The sequence below is a fragment of the Dermochelys coriacea genome, chromosome 9 (assembly GCF_009764565.3).
Source record: "Dermochelys coriacea isolate rDerCor1 chromosome 9, rDerCor1.pri.v4, whole genome shotgun sequence".
NCBI lineage: Eukaryota > Metazoa > Chordata > Testudines > Dermochelyidae > Dermochelys > Dermochelys coriacea.
The window spans coordinates 71754445-71778449 of NC_050076.1; the positions used below are offsets into that span (position 1 = coordinate 71754445).

Sequence of the window (24005 nt, forward strand, 5' to 3'; positions counted from 1 at the left end):
TTATAGTGAACTTCTATTGATTGAAATATTCACAAATCACAATTTAGTTTTAGGGTTGTTTTTTTTTTTTGTTTTTTTGTTTTTGCACTGCTTGACCAGTACTTGTACATAGTTTTTATCCTTATCTCTTAGGACTCTGATTCACAGAAGTAATCTCATCCATGTAAATATATTCAATAAAATCCACTTACCACGCTGAATGTTTCAAAATTAATTGCTCTTGGGCCTTCTTAGAAGAAGGCTTTAACTGTGTTTGAGCACTTTTTTTCTACCCCTCTACTCTTTTTTGAATACTAACCCTGATTCATCACAGCTTAAAGCTTTACTTTCAATGGGGAAGGCATGTGTTTTTTCAAACATGCTGCAGTTCTGAGCAAGTTTAGGCATAAGCATTTCTTCAGAGCAATGTAAATACAGGACTGACAGACATTTTGATTTTCCTGACTGGAAATCTCTGCAATAAAGATGTTTGATGCTTTTACAAAGTCTTTTGGCTGCATACAGTCAAGGCCATCTGTTTGGATGGTTTTCCTCCATTTCAAAATAGTCCATTTTCATTAGAATATGGGTAATAGCCTAAATAAGGATATGGCCAGAATAATTCTGCACTTCATTTGAAATAATTTTTGTGCTACATTCCTCCTTACATTTCATCACAGAAAGTGACACATGCTGAATGGTAGAGGATGACAAAAGGTCTGTAGATATTTCTAGCTGCCCCAAAGCAGCTGTACTGAAGAGGTCCTAGTGTGACACATGAAAACTTAGTGCCAGGGGAGCTTCAGGACAAGTTCAAAATACCCTGAAGTCTTATGTGAGCAAAGAACTGGGACAAAATATATTACATAGTTATCATGCATCTGTTAGAAATATAAATAGTGCACATAAACCTGTAAAATCGAGGAAGGAAGAATTACAAACAACAGCGGTTGACAAAATCTAGTAGAGTGATGGACTTTTCTATGAACAAAACCCTGTTTAGACCCTGATTAAGGAGAGCACATGAGCATGGGTTTAAATCACAGTGGGATTCAAGGATATGCTTAAAGTTAAGCAATTGCTTATGCACCCTTCCGTGAATAGATTAGCTTTCCTTAATTGGGGTCTTAGTGAGTCATCGGAAGAGAGACTGATGTTTTACATGACACATACAGATACATCCAAAGTGCAAATATAATTATACTGCCAGAAAGAACAAATCCCATACTTCATAAATATATAATCATGCAACAAAGTTTACAAGCATCTTATCCACACATAATCATTGCAACAATCTCTGTGAAAACTCCTGAATACCTAATTTAAAAGTAAACAGGAATAAATATTAGAGCTATTTATTCATTACAAAAAAGGCAAGAGACCCAAAATAGCTACCCATGAATCTCTAATTCCTCAATTAATCTCTAATTCCTGCAATAGTTCATTTTTACCCCAAACATTTAATTTGTCAAGGATTCTCCCTAATATGTTTTTAAATCCCTTTTGTTTTTCTTGGAAAAATTTCAAATTCTACTGGTTTGGACAATATAACTCATTTTAGCCATCCTTCAAATAATTAGTGTCACCATCAGGACTACTGCCACAAAACTATGTACATCTAGCAAGGTTTGGTCCATCCATTTTCTTGTAGCAACATAGATCTGAGGTCTGTTACAATATCCCCTACAGCATTCATTTAGAACATGTTATTTACTGGAAAACTTATGAATTCAAAAGTTAATTTATATGATCAGACCATCAAATAACTCTTTTGTTCTCCAGTATTCAAAAGGGCATCTCACAATGGGCCAAATCTTCATTTATGCCAATTTACACCAGCTGGGAAACTGTCCCATTGGTTCACTGAAGTGCAGTAGTTGCCATTAAAGCCATTACCATTTCTGGAGGACCACATTTGCCCAACTATCCTGCCACTATGTGTTTGTCTTGACAAATCATGTGGTGGCTGTAAATCCTTGAACTGAGAATCCATTCTTATGGTAAACATAGAAAGTGTAGATCTAATCACCCTGTTTATCTTGGCATCTAGTCCTGACTCTCAGTCCTCTGGTTCAGCCATTAAAATGAATGTAATTCAGGGGAGCCTCCACGTTTTGCTATCCGGGGTATCTGAAAGACTAATGTCTAACTTCCAAATAATAGTTTTGTCCAGACTCACTAGGCTGATGTTAAATCAGTTCAATTACACGATCACTGCACTTTTACTGATGTACATTTAATACAAATTTTGAAATTGGAGTGAAGTAAACACTAGCTAAAAGGGTGGCTAGATAATACAGTGATTTACATCTTTTATCAGTAGCACCATTACTCTTTTTAAACAGTGCATGTTTTAATTTATCTCATTTAATTGTCAGCATTGAGCTGCCTTTGGTTCATTAAAAACCTTGCCAACTGAAATAGCAACAACATTATGACTTGTAAAGGGACGTTGTTGTGTGTAGTGGCCATGAATAAGAGTACATTAGTCTTGGAATCTTTATCAGTTAGTATATTTTATCATAAAAGTTAGGTGGTTGAACAGAAGCATGGTAGAACATGAGTTTCATCCTGGTTTCTAACCTTAGGGTTTCAGGATCAAACTGAGTGGAACAGAATCAAATGATAGCTATGATAGCCAGGGTTTCCAAGGTCTTGTTTAGACCTTCTCATAGGATGAACTGCACCTACTGCAAATGGCCGACACAAGGTGCTATATACTACTAAAGACACATATTGTTTAATTGTATTTTCAAAAGTGGGCTTTAATTGTGGGTGCCTTTGTTTCCCAGTGACCAGTTTTAGACTCTCTGAGCCTGAAAGGTGCCAAGCTTTGGAATTTTGGGGCGGGATCTCTTTTGAAAACCAGACTCAGGATGTCTCCAGGTGGATCCCCAGAAATTGAGGCACCCAAAATTAGAGGACACTTTGGTCCTTAAACTCTAGGGATGAACTAGTTCATCTGCCTCTGTAACTTCACTTTCTCAATGGATCTTCAATTCCTTAGTGCCTAAAAGGAAAAGTTGTCGGTGAGGTTGAAGTTACAGCTATAACTACAAATATACATGATGGAGAAATAATAATAAAAAGCCAATTTAGAATAGAATACTTAGAGAAACTATTCTCTTAAATAATACCAGGGAACATCAGAACATTTTACAAAAGGAAAGAACCCTCCCATACACGCTTCACATAACACCAGTTAGAATCTCTGCCTTAAAAAACCTGCCTGTGGCCAAACATCAGAAATGAACTGAGTCAATTAAAATGAGTTTCAAAAGCTCATTTGGCCAGAATTTCAAGAATAGTTTTCTCCAGAAGCCATTTCTCTTAAAGCCTGCAAACAGCAGCCAATATATTGACTGTCACCCTGTGATACACCAAGTGTCTTGGCCCCACTCCAGTAAGTGAGAGGCAAGGACAGTGGGCATATCACAGAATGGTAGCAAGCACCTTAGCTGCTGTTTGTACATGTGTAACTTTTAATAAATCAGTCCAGCATATTGTCAGCTGGCACATTGGCTGCTGTGAACGCTCTGCTGTTCTGGGGTCCCTACAAAAACAACATTTTCTATTAATAAAGGTATTTGGAGAAATCACATTTAAACATCTAAAAGCAAGTTATTAAACTCAGTTGCTGTTTTTCCAAGAGCTGAAACTGCATAAACTGGAGAGACTGTCATTGGCTTCCACTGAATGTCACACCTAAGCCTCGCAAATGGTATATCAATTGACAACAAACTTAACCAAGAAAATCAATTGAAATTGATACGTCAATTATTTGTACTTGCACCCACACAGCCTCCCATTAGAGTCAGTTACTACACAGTTCATTCAAATATTTCTAACAACATTTGCTTTTGAAAAATGCCTTTTTTTCACCCTCCAAAACCTAATTTTGGGCCTAAACTACTTGATCGGGTCCCATTGAGCATGATTTCTCTTGGAGGAAGAGAGAGAGAAAAAGAGAAGGGGGGGGTAGAGTTCCTTTCCTTTTGGATCAGAGACTGATACTGTGGTGCTGAAAATTTGGTATTCCAATGTTACATTTTGATGGGCCTAGTGGGTAATGTGTTTGGAAGACTATGATAGCTATGCTGATGATTTATTAATTTATTATTTTCTATGATGATTAGTACATTGCCAATTACAGATTACTCATATAAACAATAGCTGACACTGCATCACTAGGATACTAATCAATTTGGGAAATGTTAAATATTTACATTTGGATGCTACTCCAAGAAAGCAGGTGGCCAATAAAATAAAGTTTCTGGCCATCAGTTGGTGGCCAGCTGGACTGTAGAGCTTTTGGGCTGGATTTGTATTTACACTAAGATCTGTTTATACGACTCTGGCAGTGTTAAGGGACCTGGAAGTGGGAGTAAATTCTCACCTTATGGCCCTTTTACATGATCAGAGTGGTGTAAGGGGCCTATGTGGAAAAAAATTCTGACCATTTAAAAAAAAACATTATAAGTCAAATCATCCCAATACTGAGCCCGTGCAACTTGGCAAATATGTGGGGAAGAAAGGGAATTGCCTGCTATATGGTACTGATTGGCTTTGCAGCTGCTTTGCAGACTATTGCACCCCTTATGCATCCCTCTCAGGGTGGAGAACCAGAAGACCTGCATAGTGAAGGAGGCTTCACACTATCTCATGTGGACTCTGGAGAAGTCAGCTAAATGCCACGGAGTAATGTGCTCCTGCTTCTCACTCAGCAGTTCAGTGGGATCTAAAGAATCACCTACAGAGTAAAAGAGTTCAGTTCCTGGGGGATTGGCATGAGAAGGATATGGGGGAGGGTGGGCAAGTGGAGGCTGCCATTTTGGAAAGTAAGAAGCAATGATGTACAGTTGAGCCTTCCTACCCGTCCCATGATTCTGGGGGGAGAAGCATATTAAACCCCCTTCCATCCCAGAAGCTCGAAAGGAAGGGAGGAGGAAGTAGATGTGAGGAAGAGCCAGTCAGCTAACACCCCAGGCCAGCAATCAGTAGGCAGCACAGTCCCAATCCCCCTTCACCCCCTCCCATAATGCAGCAGGGCATTCTTTCATGGGAGCCTTACTGGGGAGGAGTGGGAATAGCTGAGAAGTGTTACAGTGTGTCCTTTGTGCATTTATTTGTTTTTTTACTGAGAGGTGGCAGCGTCATGTGTGAGTTTCTGTTCTGCAGGAATCTGCCATGTGAAGAAAGGTATGATTATACACTATTGTGCTCCCCAGTACTTACCACATTGAGGGAAACCTCTGGCATCCTTGAACGGTAGCATTTCTCCTCCTTCATTATTTGCAGTGTGTGACATGCAAAACCTTCTAACTGGTACAGTAAAAGGAAACCTGTCTTGTATCTATGTAATTTTAAAGGGTTAAAGAAAGCAGCAATTTTATTGTTTTATCCTACTTGAAACTCTCTGTATGTCAATAGCAGGCATTTTGCATAACACATTGTTAAGTGGAAAGCAGACCATAACTAGGCTTCAAACCTGTTTCATTGTGTGTAGGTTTGTTAAGACACAATGGATGAGTCAAAACCATGAATTTGCCTTAAAAGGATGTATAGTCTATAAGGCTGCAACTGGATTTTTGAGGTCCAGTGCAAGGTAGGATTCAGCTACACAATATTCAAACCAGGTGAAAATTTGTATTCATTGTTATTGGTGTTGATAAGACAAGATTGTTAGGCTATCCTTGCTACCTGGCAATGTAAGGGGATGCAAAATGAAATGTACAACCTGCTCTCATCTGGAGAAAATATAAACAATGGAAAATGCACAAAGAGCATGGTGTCTGTTGGGAAATTGACACTTAGACTGCAGAAGTTTAAAGAACATCCTGTCTGTTTGGACTCAGATTGCAGAGGTTTATTTTTGTTACTTTTGTGACATTGTATCAAAAAGGAAGTTGACCATCTACTCTAGCATTATCACCACTGTTACACAGTTGCGCTAAATCAGGGATTGGCAACCTTTGGCAGGCAGCCTGCCAGGGTAAGCCCTCGGGCAGGCTGGGATGGTTTGTGGTTACCTGCTGGGTCCGCAGGTTCTGCTGATTGCAGCTCCCACTGGTCGCAGTTCGCCACTTTGCCAATCCCTGCGCTAAATCTTGTACAAAATATGCCATGTAAGATATCAACAGAAAAGTTGTGATCTGTTGAAAAGTGCTATCTTGTTGAAATGTGTATATCATCATTGGGTATGAAATTTTGAAATATTTACTATATGTTTGTTACTAAGCATGAGTTCCTGGGTAACACCCAAAGGATAGATTTATATTCAGCTAGCCAGCCATGTGTTGATGCACCATTAAGGAGAATCAACACTTCCAGTGGGCCCCTCCCAAAGACATCTCAAAGAGCACAGGCACAATGGATACCCATGACTTAGTAAGGCATGCAAGATGTGAACCATGACGCCATGTTTGAGCCAGTGTTTTTCCATGCACGTGGACTGGGGATATAAATAGGAGACAGTGACACCATCTCCTTGCCTCATTCCTGTCCCACATCTCTGGACTGATTTCTAACACAAAGGAGTTTTGAATAACGGACTGAGGACCCCAGTATTTGGGATGAGCCAGAGAGCCTTATTGCAAGCTAGCAGATTTAACATCACTGCTATTATCCTGATCTACAAACTCTGAAATCAACTGTAACACATATGATTCATTTTAGCCTTTTAACAATTCTTTGCTTTTTTATATTAATAAATATTTAGTTAGTTTAGTTAGGGATTGGCTACCAGCATGGTTTATGGGTGATATTCTGAAGTATATTTTGACTTAGGGGAAATGGCTGGCTCTCTGGAGCTGGAGGAATCTAATATATGTGATTTCTGGTTTTAATAATCATTAATTACAGAAGTCTGGTTTGTCGGGGTGGCTCATGTGGGGCTAGAGGGCCTGAAGGGGACTTCATAATATATGGCTTCGTAATATTTTGGAAGCTCACATCTGTTAATGGCTTGGTAAAAATCTTATGATACAGTATACCACCAGCTAGTGTGTATGCCCTGTATTCTGACAGTCTGACCTGAGATTGACACTCTTAGCTGTGTTCCATACCAGGCAGCGTGAAAACTTTTTTATAGTTCTTGAAATGCAATAAAGTAAAAGCCATCATGGCAGAGATTAGGATACCAGGAAGCCATGCAGTAATTTCCTCACATGTTTGTTTAAAACAATGATGGAAAATGATTTCTCATGAGCAAAAAAGTATAAAGCAACTTTATAACTTGGACATTCCATAACTTAATTGCTTTCACTGTGGGATTGGATTCTAACCTGGAATGTATGGCATGTGGTCCTATGCAGATTTTCCAGAGCAAAACTAGTGTAAAGATGAGGGAACATGTAGAACATGATGAGGGAAAGACACATGTAGTCTCTATTTTCAGAGTTTTGCTTAGCACTCACAGCCCCCATCAAAGCAAGGGAAATTGCACTTCTCAGCAACTCCCCAAAAATGATGAATAGTTTATTAAAAAGAGTATTTTATCCAATTAATAAAGCAGTTATTAAAAAGTACAGTGATTAAAAAAAGGCCTGATCTAAAGATATATGGGGTTGGATTCTAGTCTGGAATGTATGGCACATGTTTCTAGGTAGATGGGAGATTTTGGTGAATGTGGTCCTGATGAAAGACACCATATAGATAACCCCAGAGAATGAAAGCTTTTGATTATCCATAGATCACTTACAACATAGTCAGTGCTAATGTAAGGTTCCACACTGCTCTTGTCTGCTTTCATGCTGTCTTGAAGGCTCTGTGTCAGGGGGTTGAAAGAGAGCTGAAAGAATTGCTCACTTTCCTCGCCATGCCTATTCAGACCTTGCACCACCACTAAAACTGCCAAACAAGACAGCCAATGAGTGCCACATGTGATATGGGCACTTGTCAAGTCGGAGCTAGACTGAGACGACTGATTCATTTCATATAGTCTAGTGAGCAGATGTCAGATGGCAATAGGGAGTTTCAGGCACCCCTCGCTTTTGCCATCTGAGATGGAAAACTGTAGATCAAATTACCAGTCACCTAAACTGTTTTCTTTATTTGTTTCTCGAGTCACAGGTTTTTTATTAGAATCTAGTCCAATTCACTTTCTTTGTCTTTCTATGTAGATATGTTACTGTTTCTTTATTTATTTATTTTCCCCCAATACTCTAACAACGCATCACATACATTAATTTTCAAATAGAACTTTACCACTTTCTCTTTTCTAGAGAGCTCTTTTCATTTTGGAAACATCTTCCAGACATCTGTCCTGCTGCCCCTGCTCTTGTCAGAACGTTTAGACAAATTGTAACATACTTTCTCAGGCTATTGACATGTAGGCAATAAATAAATGAATAGCTATCAGCCGGTATCCTGGCACTGCAATGACAATTATCTGAAAGTGAGATTGTAATTAAATGACAAGAGCCCTTACAAATAATGAGCAGGCGATCTCTCATTCTCCAGCAACATGGCTGGATGCTTCTCAGAACAATGATTTGTTTCCTGATTTTCAGCCTTTCTCCAAAACAAAAATAAAATTGTTGTTATATGCTAGAGTTTATTTATGTCTAATTTGTGTATTTCTTTCAGGACACCTCCTGGGCTGGTTATACTATCTGTCCTATGGACTTCATTTCAAAAAGGAATGTCAGACACATGAACTTTCTATCTAGGTTCTTACATGGCTCTCATCACTGTAGGATCTAAGCACCTAACAGTCATCATCAATGGATTTTTGAGGTAGGGAACCATTACCTTCATTTTGCAGATTGGGAATTGACGTTAAGGGCAGATTAAATGCCTTAGCCCTAGATCATGCAGGAGTCATGGATAAGCTGGTAATTTAACCCAGGCTTTGTCAATCATAGACCAGTGTCTTACCCACTAGACCTGCCTTGCTGCCCTCTCTTAAACACCAATGGTGGAAAGGCATAAAGTTTAAGAAAAAATTGTGGAAAAAGAATGAAAAAGGTTGGAATGGACTTGTGGGACTCTAAATGACAAGATACAGTGTGTACATTTGGTCGTCTGTTAAATTTCATCTAGGTTGGGCTATATCAACCAATGGTCAATCTGACTGGTCAATGTCAAATGTCAACTTGTCAAATGCCAAAGACAAGTTCCCCATCTGAATCATTCAGAAATATTCTAGGTTTTTTTGTACTGCATCCACCATATTCAGTTTCACATACTTAAAAATTGCTTCTCCCTGTTTAGATTTAAAAAGCTTTGCTTTCTTCATCTCAGCTGCTGTCAAATGAAATGCGCTCTTGAATTTCTAGTTACAAACAATTTTTAAAAGCAATAGATTTTGCTTTCCTAAAAGTTTTACCAAGTATACTACATAATTTATCTTCTTTCTCATCCCTCAGCCCTCATTCCCCCAAATAAGCTGATCACAAGTACACCTTAGAGAAATGGGTATACCTATTTCACTCAAGAAAGATCAAACACCCTAAGCTGTTTTCTTTCTGAGTCTTGCTGATGCCTAGTGAATAATTACTCACTCATGATTAGTGATAAATATAAAGCCCTGCCCTCAGCTTAAAACTTGTTCTGGTGAAAAAGAGAAAACAATTTTAATCAAGATGAGAGGATGGATGAAACATTTTGGGCAAAATAAGATACTGCATTTCCTCAAAAAACTTCAGGAGAGCTTGAAATGATGTTACCCTCTGCTATTGTTTTGATTGTTATAGTTATTTTGAGATTCATATATGTTTAATTTATTTTTTTAAAATTCACACATCCCAGCAATCCTAGCTCTCATGTGGAATCAAATGAAACAGAGTTCTTGAAGTATCTCTGTTTCTAAAGCAAGCTGGAAGCACCAGAGGTCTCACAAGAGCATCTGTTTTACAGATGCCCGGGTGACATTTAAGTACTTTTCCAAACTGATCTAAAGCTTCTGAGGTTTCTCTCATTCCAAATTTCAGTCCGGAAATTCCTGTAACCTGACATTCATGCTGAAAATGGGTCAGAACCAATCCCCAGGATGAAATCTAAATAACGTTCTAGATCCAAATTTTATAGATAAGATGGTGAAGAAGATGGAGGTCTATTATTTGTGAACAGATTGGTACTAGATTTATAAGGATGGCATGGTATTACAAATAAATGCAATATGTATCTAATCTTAAATAATAGCTCATAACAGTCTCACAGAACTGCTACTGTAGTGTTGGGATCTTCACTAGTGTTTGTTCATTTTTATAAGGGTGTTCAGTATATTTTTAACATAGTTACCATCACAGGCTACAAAGTTTAGTTTAAACAATAGACAGTTCTATGCAGAATCAGAAAATGGTGTCTTCTTTCCTGGCAGTTTGTGAGCATGCCTTCTCCTTCTGAAAGTGTCTAATGTGCTTGGCTACACATATTAACACTGAACTACTTGTGGGTTGTTATGTAATGTGCCCCATGTGGTATGTGAAAAACTTCAGGTCGGGGGTTCAATTCTCCAGCCTGAGAGGAAGGGGAGGACGACAGGAGATCAGCTGTGTGGTGAGCTGATTTACAAAGGAAAGGCTGGAGAGTGAAGCATTTACACTGGGGAGGAGAATAAATGACAAAGGTCCTTCTCATATGGCATTTGCAAGAAACTGCAAGCCTCTATTCCAAAACTCCCACTGAAACCACATTTTCTTTCAGAGTAGCAGCCGTGTTAGTCTGTATTCGCAAAAAGAAAAGTTTTGCGAAAACTCTAAGGTGCCACAAGTACTCCTTTTCTTTTTGCACATTTTCTTTGCCTTCTTTCTCTGAACTCTTCCTGCAACTTTTTTTCACGCATTGTTCTGAAGCCTCTCCTCTGTAAGAGAGATTTGGGGATGGTGACAGGCAGAATTGTCAGGTGTTTCTTCAGAGACCTGTCCTAACCAAACTACAGTATTGCCAACTCTTGCTTGAGTATTGTGATATTTGGTGTTCTTGTAAAAGCTCCAGCCCCTGGAGTTGTGATTCTGTCAGAAAGTCAGCGTTCATTAAAAAAGAAAAAAAAAGTAAGTTTCTAGTTGGTTGTGGAGAAAAGCTTGAAAATGTGACCAGAGTGTACACTACATGCTCAAAAACCAGAAGGCAAGCAAAAAGAATCCAAAATGTATTATTTACTTAAAAATCTCGTGGATTTTTAAGTCTATTTCAGAATTATTATTTTTTGGGGGGGTGGGGTGGGAGGGAGAGGACACACCTAACCCACAATTTTTGAATGGTTCAGGTTGGCAGTACTAAAACTGAGATTATTTTTTCCCATGCTTTCATGGAAGGGTAAAGAACCTTTTCCCACTTCTTCACTAATCACAAGAGGGAGCTGTCCCTTTTCTCCACCTCCATCATGCCCTTACCAGAGGAGGCTGACACCATGGGCATGCTAGGGGGAGTATACCAGCATAGCCTTGGCACAGTAGCTATGCCAGCACAACCCCATGTTATCGGTGCTGCTTACCCTGATGGAAGGGGCTTTTCCATCACTGTAGGAACACCACCTCCCTGAGCAACTGTAACTAGTTTCATGGAAGCATTCTTCCATTGATTGAGCCGTGTCTACACTGGGGCTAGATCAGCATAGCTACAGCGCTAAAAGAGTGTGGATTTTTCACACCCCTTAGAATATAGTTTTGTTAACCTGTGTTTTAAGTGTAAACCCAGACCTGAGTGCTGTTGCTCTTAAACCAACACCAGAAGCCCATGAGGGTTAATCACCTGAGCTGCTAAAGGTATGACAAGGGAGGCATCTGAATCTTGTGGTGGAGATTGGAGTATCATAATGCTGCATCTATATAAGGTTGGGACAGGGATAGAATCTAATAGGAAGAAGGGAGAGAGAATGCTCTGCTTGGGGTGGGGGAAGTGCAGGGAAGTGGTGTTGATGTAAATCACAAAACATATTTTAGGTGATGTTTTAAAAGTGCTGTGCAGTAAAGACAGGTTTAAAATAGTATGTTGTTGCCATCCAAAGGCTAAATCCTACAATATGGGAAATCTGTCAATGTAGGTTAGTTTTAAGGCCTAACAATCATGATAATGTCCCTTTAGATGACTATAATTAAATGAAATACAACATTCTGAAATCAGCTTTAGGGCCTAATTGTGTGTGTGTATGTGTGTCTGTTCGTGCGCGCATGTAGGGGGTTCTCAGGTCAACGAGTTTGACAGATGACAAAGTTTGCTTAAAGGCAAATATAATCAGAATTAACCCCTAATTTCAGTAGACTGTTTTTTCTTTGGATGAGAAAGCAGGAAATTACCATTTTACTGTATTAAGCCATCATTGTTTTTTTTTAAATTAAAGAATATGTGAATGTTCTGGGAAATAGAAGCATATCTTTTGGGATCTCAAACCCTAAACCATATGGGAATACTTGTTCCTCACAAAGTTTCACTGTATTCAACATGGCAGTGCATTACATATAGGATATGCTTTAATTCTTACTGGAAACCCCAACACAAAACTATGACTAGCTGTTATGCTGCAAAAATCACAAAAGACATGTGTTTGCTTAGACAATGAAACTTCTAAAGGGTTGGAATAGATGTTCTGCAACCTGCCTATTTTTTCAGTCGAGTAAAGAGAGAGATGAAATGCGGTGTTGTTGTTTTCTGTTTCCCCACTTAGGAACTTGAGATGATTAAAAAACCGTAAAGTGAGATGCTTGTACTTCGTTGGCAATATCAATGTACAGCAAAATTATCTGATAATGCAGCTCCATTAGTGTGTCCCAATATGCATTAACTGTGCTCTGGGCAAGGAAATAATGACTTGTGGTTATGTGACCCAGACCCAGATTTTCTGAGGGATACACAATGCTAATACATCCGATGAAGTGAGCTGTAGCTCACCAAAGCTTATGCTCAAATAAATTTGTTAGTCTCTAAGGTGCCACAAGTACTCCTTTTCTTTTTTGTGAATACAGACTAACACGGCTGCTACTCTGAAACAATGCTAATGTGTCACTTTGCTACTGTTTCCTGTTCATTTATCTATTTTCCAAAGGATCATTTTATTTCAAAAAGTGAACATTGATAACCAATACTAACTGAATACCGCAATGTAATTAACACAACAGCCCAGTATGTATACAATGGAATCTCTGGAAATGTCAGTGCCAAGTCATTCATTGTTCATTCACTTAAAGTATATTCTTGTGCTGTAAATGTTCAATACTATTTTTTTCATTTAAATTATTATAAAAACATGGTATTCTTTATATTGTAATCATATTCCCATTGACCTTCACTATTGTTTTATAGTAAACATCTCAGTTCAGTTATAATATAATTCCAGTTAACAGTATGTTTGCATCATAATGATGTTCTAATTGACCTTGATTGTCATCTCATAAGCATCGAGATCAAATAATCCCTATAGTTTTTCATTGATTTTTCAAATGGAATCAGGATCTTTCACTTTACACAGAATTTTCCATTATGTTAATTTTCTTGATGAACATAATAGTCTCACTTAGGCTTGACCATGGAGGGATTTATGCATGTGCTTAGCTCTGTGTGCGTGTGTAATTTAGCTGATGTCAATGGGGCTACTCAGGTTCACAAAGTGCAACATATGCTTTGCAAGGCCAAATACTGGAACTTAATCCCTACAATTCTCCCCAATGGAAAAATCCTTTAGAATTTAATAGGGTTCTATAGAATTTAAGTAGGATCCTATAAAACTTACTCTAAAAACTTTTGTGTCAGGAATGAAAGCCTGCCATCAGCTAGCTAACTACAGCTGAAATCCCTAATTGGTTGGATCACCTAATTGGCTGAGCAGCTTTATCAGGACTGCTCTTAAGACCAGTGGTAGCATTTGGCTGGTGGCTGTTCAATGCTGTAGTTGCAATTGCTCCTGGGCCTGCCTTATTCCCAACCTTGTTCCCAGCCTTGCTCCTACCCTGCTTGGTTCCTGACTCTGACTAATAGGCCTGACCATCTCTGCTTCAACCACTAGGGGTGACTGCCCATGCCCCAGTCCATGATGCTGTGGAATTTATTAGAGAATTATATCCCTCCCCTAGAATGCTTTAGGCTGCTTTAGAACTTCTGTAGAAAGGTTAGAATTCTCCAAAAGATTCTATAGATTCTTCCATAGAGGAGAGATTTTGTTAATACTGTAAATCAAAAACTAAAATAACATCCCGAAGTTTGCACTTACGTAAAGGAACTGAGCAGTTGTCTTCAGTGGTGAAAAACAGAAACAAAAAATGGTCTTATTTGGTCTTTGATTGTGCAAACTTGAGTCTTCCTGGTCTGCAAACCTTCCTTAAGTAGATGCCTTGAAGTGCAGAGTTTGAAGGTCAGAATGAACAGGCACTTTCAAGATGAGGTTTTCCAAGTTTCACAAGCTCTGTTACACAGATAAAATACTTTTTGTTCTTCAGTAAAAGTTTTTTTCATATGTACAGTAATACACGATAAGGAAACCAACACACTGAGAATGTTGAGAACTAAAGTTTAAACCTGGTCTCTTGAGTGCAATAGGCTCTGCATGACAGCTAAGCCCCTAAGCAAGTTGATCTATTGCTCCAACTTATTCATTAAAACATCCCCCCTCATGACTCCACCCATTCTAATTAAATTGTGCCTATGGCTGCTTTCATTCAGGACTGCTAATAAATTCTGGTTTCCTTTTCTCCTTCACTGTTCTAATTTCTAGTGGAGAAAACCAGGACTCCACGGACCAATTAATATTAAGTACAAGCATAATGGTAATTATCAAGTGCATTTAATTACATCTGTTTTAGTGAATCTCATGATCTCCAAAACAGCAATTTGCACATAATTGCTGACTCTGCTCCTATAAAACACGATGACAATTAATTCATCAGAGGAGTCACAATGAGCCTTGTGTAACTTTTTTATACACATCAGCTTTGTGTATATAGTGTTAATTAGCCTACTTGACAAAGTAACAAATTAAAATAAAGCACTGATGATAAAATACATTGTAACTTTTGCACCAGAAAGTGTTGAGATGCTCCTTCTCATTTCATTGTAGCTACAAGGAAAAAAAATGCCATTGATGGGGAATGTCATCCAGTCTGAGTGCAGAACAGTTTTCATTAGCTTTAAATTAATAGGTTAAAAATGTCTGCTCCAGCTTGTTAGAGCAGTTCTTGCACTTCTAAAGCACATATATAGAATGTGTGAAGAACAGCTCTGTCAGGTAAAACTCAACTACTCTCACCTGGTGGATGAAGGGAAAATGGGCTAAGGAGGTGAGACCTACCTCTGGTTCAGGGTAGGGAACAGAACTGGTATTCCAGCCTGTTGGTTGTAGTGTTGGTTGCATCTCCTGTGTAGTGTATTGAGAATGGTGGGTTGATATAAATGCAGAATAATTTCCTTCGGCTATTTTGCTCCCACTGCAGCTTTCCAGTCTGTTCTAAGGAGTGGCAGAGACTGCCTCCTCATCCAGGACCTGCTGAAACAATAGCACTCTTCTAGGACAATACAGTTAGTGAAGCCTAGGGCCAAGGCATGAGAGCTGAGTCATTCGGAGAATCATTTGTGCAGAGTGTAGGTGTGCTGAGATACTCATGAAATGCAGACCATGAGCAAAGCAGCTAATGAAACTCAGATCTTAAATGATATGTAGGTCTATGGATTGTCCCTTCACACCACTGGTGAATTTAAACCCTCAGTGAGTGATGTATGGGGCATTATCACTGAAATATACTCTAGTACCCATATGCAGAGTGAAAATGGCATTTAGTTCAAATTAATTTGATACTGATCATTGGATAACCAAGTTACAAAGGGTTCTCACAAAACTGGGTGGCCAGACAAGAAAATGGCAAACAAAATTCAGTGTTGATAAATGCAAAGTAATGCACGCTGGAAAACATAACCCCAACTATACATAAAAATGACGGGGTCTAAATTATCTGTTACCACTCAAGAAAGAGATCTTGGAGTCATTGTGGATAGTTCTCTGAAAACATCTACTCAATGTGCAGTTGCAGTCAAAAAAGCTAACAGAGTGCTAGTAACCATTAGGAAAGGGATAGATAATAAGACGAAAGATATCATAATGCCACTGCATAGATCCATGGTTGCCCATACCTTGAATAATGAATGAAATTCTGGTCACTATGTCTCAAGAAAGAAATTTAGAATTGGAAAAAGTATAGAGAAGGGCAACAAACATGATTAAGGATATGGAACATATTCCATATGAGGAGAGACTAAAAAGACTGGGACTGTTCAGTTTAGAAAAGAGACAACTAAGGGGGGAATGCGGTAGTGGTCTAAAAATCATGAAGAAAGAAGGTGCATAGGGAAGAGTTATTTACCCCTTCTCATAACACAAGAGCTAGCGATCACCCAATGAAATTAATAGTCAGCAGGTTTAAAACACATATAGGGAATTCTTCGCACAAAGCACAGTCAACCCATGGAATTTGTTGCTGGGATGTTGCTAAGGCCAAAAGTATATCTAGTTTCGAAAAAGAATTCGATAGGTTCATGGGGATAGGTCCATCAATGGCTATTAGCCAAGATGGTCAGGAACGCAACCCCATTCTCTGGATGTCCCTAAACTTTCAACTGCCAGAAGATGGTACTAGATAGCATGGGATGGATCAGTTGCCCTATTCTGTTAATTCCCTCTGAAGCGTTTTGCAATGACCACTGTCATAAGGCAGGATACTGAATGGGCTAGATGTACCATGGATGGTCATTCTTATGTTCTTTTAATATACTAATAGCACCACTAAGCACTTATAAATACCAGGTAAATTTATCCCTTTGATTCTGTCAGTGGAAGGCAGTGGGACTCAGGTTTTGAGCTACTGGTTATTCGGGGCACAGGATGCAACCCCTTCTCTCTTAGGCAGTCAGAAACGACCTGGCACAGCCTCTGGGTGGAGCCTGGCTAACAGCTAGTTGGGAATTTTATGACTAGATATGTTTTTAGTCAACAAATGTTGATTGCTTAAAATCAAAACTTTTCATGAGAAAGGATCAGTTTCATTGAATTTTCTGTTTTGAATTTTTTTGAGGAAAAAAAGTTTGGAAATTGTCAAAACATGTTTCAAAACAAAAGTTCCATGTTTCTGATCAAAATGACATTTCATTTAGAAATGTAAGTTAATTTATAGTGGGGAGGGGGGAAACACCCCAAACATCCTTAAAATAAAATCAAAACCGAAATGAAATGTTTTGATTAAAAAAAAAAAGTCAAGTTGTATTGAAGTTTTGTTGATGAGCAGTTAAGATTTTAACTTTATGCCATGATTTGGGATGGGGAAAAAATCTCAAAAATGTTCATGGCACAGGAGAACCATTTTCTGCTTAGCAACCTGGGCTCAGAAATTCAATGCTGGTATGTCCTGGAAAAAGTCAAGCTGTAGAACCTCCAAGGGAAATGTTTAATGGTAATGTCTCCCTCCTTTCCTCACAAATGAGTCCTTGCTCTGATACAACTGTCACCGAGGCCCTGAAATTTGCCCCACCTTCTAGTCTTTATAATATAAAATAAGCCCTCTCCCGATGAACTAGGAATTCAGATAGAAGAATTAAAACAATGTATTATCAGACCTATTTACAGTGAATGACAGTTGTATGCAGAGATGGGCCTGTATTCTAATGAAGGGGTCCTGAACATCAAAATGTTGGCCCTGTTAAGATCTACTGGATCCGAATCTAACTCCTGGCTTTTGGAACTGATTCCTGAAAATGTAAATGTATGTTTGTGTGGTTGAGAGACAGGAATTAGACCCTGCACTCTCCCATGCTCCCACTCACCATTGCTGTCTTCTAGAAGAAAGGCCTCAAAGACCTCTATCTCCATGCTAGGATGTTCTTTGGGATAATGACTGGCCACTATCCCTCATTGCCTCTTTATGAAGGCTGTTAGGACTAGCTATCACTGCTGCTAACAAGAGTTGATAAGTGGCTCACCCGCTCCATTCCCAATGGGGCACAAGGGAGGGGCACAGTCTGTTCTTTGCCTTCACTGTCCCTGGAATCTGCAGATGCTTGCTTAGACAAAAATTTTAAGGTTAGAAATGTAGGTAGAAAATAAGATGGGTTGGGAGTATTGTTCCCAAAAACAACAAGCTGAGATGGTGTCTATTTGGGAAGTGTCTTTTTAAAAAGTGCCCAGTGAGATACCAAAAGGGCATGGCAAAGGGAAGGTTTACTTAAGTATAAATTGATTGTTGGGAGAGTTGTTGAGGGTTAATAATTATGCAAGAGGAAAATCAATGTACAATGCAATTAATTTGAAATTACTCAACAAATGCTTTTACATTCCAGCAGCACAAATATAAAATTCTAAGTTTTATGTAGTGGGAAAGGAAACACCAATGAACTGAATGCACCCAGCACATCCAAACCTTTGCATGACTTCCCAGACTTCCTACAACCAAACTGCTTGCGAAGAGCTGTGAACAGGGATATCATCCTAGGTTTTGAACTAGAAAAACTAGGATCCTAGCTCCTGCCTGTTTGCTTCAGAATTCCTATTTCCTATCCCTTCAGCACTCGTCTGTTTCCGTGAAGTTCTGTTCTCTGTGATATGGGAGCCATGCAGAAAGGGCTTTACATGTCGTGGCTCTCATGTGGTTATGTGGAAAACCCAGACAAACAGCAGGGAAACTGACTAACAGACTTTGTAGGGTAAAAGGGTGAAAGTGACTCTCAATTTTAACACAAGTCACACAATATTTTCTAACAAATTTATTAGAGCATAAGCTTCATCGGATGAAGTGAGCTGTAGCTCACGAAAGCTTATGCTCTAATAAATTTGCTAGTCTCTAAGGTGCCACAAGTACTCCTTTTCTTTTTGCGAATACAGACTAACACGGCTGCTACTCTGAAACAATATTTTCTGTTTTTTTAAATCTCCAGCTCCCAGAGTCAGATGATTATGTAAGACACTTAGATATCCTTTAAAATAACAATAAATACAAAATTCTAGTCCTTGTTGTGGAGAAAAGTTTGACAAAATGGACCATAGGCTTAAAAACCTGCAGTTAAGTAAAAAGAGCCAGTATTTCTCATTTAAAAAAAAACTTATGACTTTTAAACCAATCTCATAGTTTTGGGGTAGCTTGATTCATAGTTTTTGAATGCTTGAATTTGGCAATACTAAACTAAGTACAACATGCCACAAAGCAAAAAAACTGAAACAATGGAGATTCCCACCCCAACAAATTCTACCATAGATTTATTATATTGATTACCTGGATTTTTATAGTTTAATAAAAAACCATTTCAGATACAAATAATCAGATTATATAAGAACTCTACATTTTGCATATGTCATTTTTCACATGGAAAAAGGTACCTGCACACACAAACCCGGTGTTTGTACACCAACCTCTGAAGGTACATGTGCAAATCGATGCACATGAATTTTTGTAGAACATATTTGAAAATGTGCCCCTAAAATTATTATTAGCATTCTTAGGTAAAAGTTTCCTGTAAACTAGATTTCATGCAAAATGATCTAGCTGCCGATATATTCCCTTTTACTTTTGGGAAAGTTCAAATTCTTTTTTGTAATTCTCAAAAGATAGCTTTTAAGAAAACTGTTTAATAAAATATCCCTTAGTCCAATTGAATCTATAAACTGACTTATTGTAATTGGAGGAAGCGCCTCCTTTTGCAAAGTATTTAGTATCACAAGGGAGATTGGCCTTTAATCGCTTCTCACAAACAATTACACATTTTCCCCCAACACTTATTCCCTTTGCCTTGGTGCCAAGGATACTTGATATGAGACGATTCCCAGGATAACGACTCTTTCTGTCAGAAATTAAATCCCTTTAGCATTTGGAGAACATTTGACATCCTTTGATAGGCAGCTAATTACTTTTAAAAAAAGCTCTTTTCTTTATTTAATTATATTTGTAAGACGAATGAACGTGCAGTTTAATATCAATGTGTTTTCAGAAATACAGATGCATGGTTCAGTCATGCCTAGTTGGCCTATTCCTGCATTAGGACCTGTTCCGAGGCACACCAGTCCCAGGAATACACACCTACTTTCTGTCTGTCCTTAGATTCTGGGCTCCCTGAGGCAAGAGCTATTCTTTCATTTCTTTCTGGAAGTACCTAGCACGTGATGGGCATTAATGTAATCAAATTATAATCTTGTCTCTTTCCTGGAGTTCAGAATTTCCCTGTCATGCATTGTTGACAGGAAGTTACTGCAGTCTTACAAGATTACCTGGCCTTATGAAACTTCTTGCCTCTTTTTCAAATACTCTTTTTCAAAAACCAAAATACTTTAGATGAGGTTCAAAGGCGTAGCCATTAAAACTAAAAACAAGCTTTTGAGATTCACTCATCACTGATTGCATCCCATTTTGGGAAATGAGGTGAGTGAGGTAATACCTTTTTTGGACCATCTTCTGTTGGTCGGAGAGACAAGCTTTCGAATTTACACAGTGCTCTTCTTCAGATCTAGGAAACTAACACTCCATTTGGGGAGACTCACTGAACTGTTTTTTGCGGTCCATGAATTTAATGATAGTACCAAACAGAGGAATGAGCTGATTATATTTAAAATGCCATTTTCGGTTTAACAGCATTCATCTTAATTTTAAATCAAATCCTAATTTGGCATCCTCCATCCAGAGTCAGATCAGAATATTTTATATTAGTTTTGGTGAGACTCTAGTCAGGGTTTGTTTCCATGAAGCAAACTCATCATTTGCTGTTATCAGGAAAAAGGAATCTGCCATTGATTCCCCTCCCCCAGCATTCACAGGTGACAAAAGGTGACCCAATTCTTGGGTCTTAAAATTGATCAAGAACAAAATTCAGCCAAATAAGAGAAGGAAAGCAAAACACAGACTCCAGTTTTCTTTGCACCACTTACCTCCATCCTGCTACTTCTTCCTTTTATTATTGTGTCTGATTTATTTAATGTATAGTATAAAAGGGTATTTTCTATGTTTAGGGCCATTATTCCCCATTGAGAGTTTATTGGGGGGAGAAAGCCACTGTCTTTCCACCAAGGTTCTTGTGCATAATACAGTTTTCAACTCCTACTCCTGTTCTTTCATGTTAGGAGAGCTAGACCTTTGGAGCCCTTTTCTCCTCTCAGGTGCACCCACGTTCATCTTAGCACTTGACATAATTCAAACAAGAGATTGTGTAATACAGCTGTTTCCTTCAGAAGAGGAAATTGGTGTTCTGTCAAAGAAATCCTGCTCAACCTAAATTAGAAAAAAAATCCAAAAGGCTGAGATGCATACATTTGAGGTTTCCATTTAATTTCTTCACTAAACTTTCACTCTTCTTTGTAAAAATTGGTGTTGACTTCTTTTTATCCCATGCCTTTCTATAGGTCTATAGGTCTGCTGTATCGATAAAGAGATATAGCATTCCATTACATAACTCCTAAGTGCTAAGTTGCATTGTCTCCATAACTGAGGTAAGGGGGATTCACCAGAATATTTATCTTGTTAACTGAACTTTGGGTCCTATGTTGTATTTTGCCATCTTCATTTTTTTCTGTATTTTATGGATCCTAAATATAAACCTGTGATTTACACGGGCTCCACGGCTGTCTGGTTAAGTTTCCTTTTAGAACACAGAGAAAAGCCAACCTTTAACACATGAATTTTTAAACCATTGTCAGCAAATTTATGTGCATGGAATAAATGTGCTTAGAAAATTTAATTCTTTGTGTGCTCTGACTTCCATCCATTATCTACTAGCTTACATTTGTTTTCAGTAGCCATGCAGTGCTCTTCATTTGTTCTGGTCTCTATGTTGTGATAGAGTACTTATTGTGAGGTATTGTTTTTTACTATATAGTATGTGTCTGCCTGGAGCTCCCTTATCAACAAGACAATAGATTTTAGGACACAGGTATTGTAAAGTATGGAGCACCTCCTAAAAAGTACTGAGGACATTTGATTGCCATTGGCTTAAGTGGTGCAATGGGTATCAAAAGTGCTCAGCATCTTGTAGGATTGGGGTCTTACTACATATTATTGGGGATGTCAAGTGAAATATCCACATAAAACCTTTGCCCAGTTTACTCTTATAGTACTAAAACAGATCCATGGACAGTCAACAGTGAAAGCCCAAAATACTACTCAAATCAATTAGCAATACATACTGTATTTTAAATGTTTAAAAGTCCCATATATTTTATATAGAGGGCATGAGTGACATTTAAAGTCTAAGTAAAATAAAGTATTTATGTGGTATTTGTTTTTTTTAAAGGAGCAGTTTGGGAAATAATATGCGCACGCTTAAAGAGATGCGAGTGAGTAGTCTCACGACTTCTCACAATGCATAAAATTGACATGTGTAGGTTAATGCATGGGGTTCATTTCCCAGATCATATATAAGCTTCCTGTGCTACCCTAGGAAAGTCATTTAATTTCTCTGTGCTTCTGCTCCTCTCTGTAAAATGAAGCGAATAATATGTCCTTTGTCTACCTTCTATACTTAGATTGAAAACTCTTTGTAATAGGGACACTCTCTCTTGAAAATTGGGATTAGGTTTCCAAACCCTACCCCTAAAGAGCAGGGAAGTTGCGACCTGAGATTTGGTTTGAGTCTATTTATCACAGTGTTGATTATAAAAAACAACAATACAAGCATGAGGATACTAGCATTGCTAGCTTCTTTTCAGATTTTGGTAATAGATTTGTAACAATGAAATCAGATCAAGCTGCTCCACCCTACTCTAGTGGGAATATTCTGGGATGGGTGGCTGCCTCCTCTTCTTTCTTTTCTCCTCTATGAGCTTCACAGAAGAGTGGGAAATGGCACAGTCCGTGGCTAGCAGCACCCACTGAAGGTACAAATTGCAGAAGCTCTTGCACGTTTGCTCCATACCTAGTTTGCAAAGCAAATTGGGATCCTTCAGGGCAAAGGCACATTACAAATGTGAGATTATTATTACTTCTTGTTGACTGTGTCATTGACTCTGTTCAACAGAGGTGATATTCCATTGCTGAATACCCATGATAAGAAATACACGTACATAGCAACTGCTTGCCGACTGCTTAAAATATTATATTTTGCCTTTCATCAGGTTAGAAGGAGAATCACTAGCAGCTTCCTACTGAAATGTGGAACAGATTCCATGCACACTTGCTGAACTTGTTTACACCTGCCGACTGTACTTACAAATTCTTGTGGACATGGTTATCTCTTTTGCAAAGCACAAATATCAGAATTTCTAGATCCTGCAATTAAATTTCTGGATGGTGCATAAAGCCTTCATGTGTTTTGTTTATATATATGAAAGATAACCAAAACCAATAACTATATTATCAGCATTCCTCCACCAATTCCAAATTCATGACATTTTAATAGCTTCAGTAAACTCCACAACCCTGCATTCTAATTCCACATTCAGAAGAAGTCTTACAAACAAGAAGACCTCAAGGAACAGAGTCCACTCACAGTTCATAAGGTGAACAAAAGCATTTAGTTTACTGTTGTCAAAAGAAGTTTTGTTTTTTCCTCTGGTCTGACATTTGATTCTTCAGAGGCTTTTTCCTGGACAAGTATGAAATATTTGAATATGAAATTTAGGTATGAAATAAATGTGACAAGGGGACCTGCAGATACATCTCCACTGCTATGATGATCAATATCCCCTACAACACACTTTTCAAGATCTATGTGTCCTATACATGCCTATCATGACATGTGCTGTGCCTCATTCAGTGTATCAGATGTCCCCAACCACAAGTGTGTGGGTGAGACCAGAGAAGCATTATGCTCTCCAATGAACTCGCACAGAGAAATGATAAAAGACAAAAAGCACCATACCACCTATGGGTGAACACTTTTAACTTGTCCTCAGGGAAACCTGCTCCACACTTTCAAAAGACAAGCTGGAACTTAAATTCATAGCTCTGGACACTAAAAACTGCAGACTTAGCAGTTTTATGGCTCATTACAACAATTTGTAACCAGGAGTGCTAGAATAATTTGTATAGTGGGGGGTGCTGAGAGCCATTGAACCAAACTGTAAACCCTGTATATGATGGTAACCACTTCAAGCCAGGGGGTGAGGCAGTACTCCCAGCTCCAGCAACAATGTTTGT

The 24005-nt window shown here is 38.5% G+C and overlaps 1 long non-coding RNA gene across 1 annotated transcript in view; it reads left to right on the plus strand.

Moving 5' to 3' along the window:
• Positions 1–23114, plus strand: part of LOC122455735 — a 40193-nt gene extending 17079 nt beyond the window's left edge. The window contains exons 2-3 of the long non-coding RNA XR_006274185.1: positions 8566–8715; positions 22982–23114. This is a non-coding gene — a long non-coding RNA (uncharacterized LOC122455735). The remainder of the gene's footprint in view (positions 1–8565; positions 8716–22981) is intronic.
• The last annotated feature ends 891 nt before the right edge of the window (positions 23115–24005 follow it).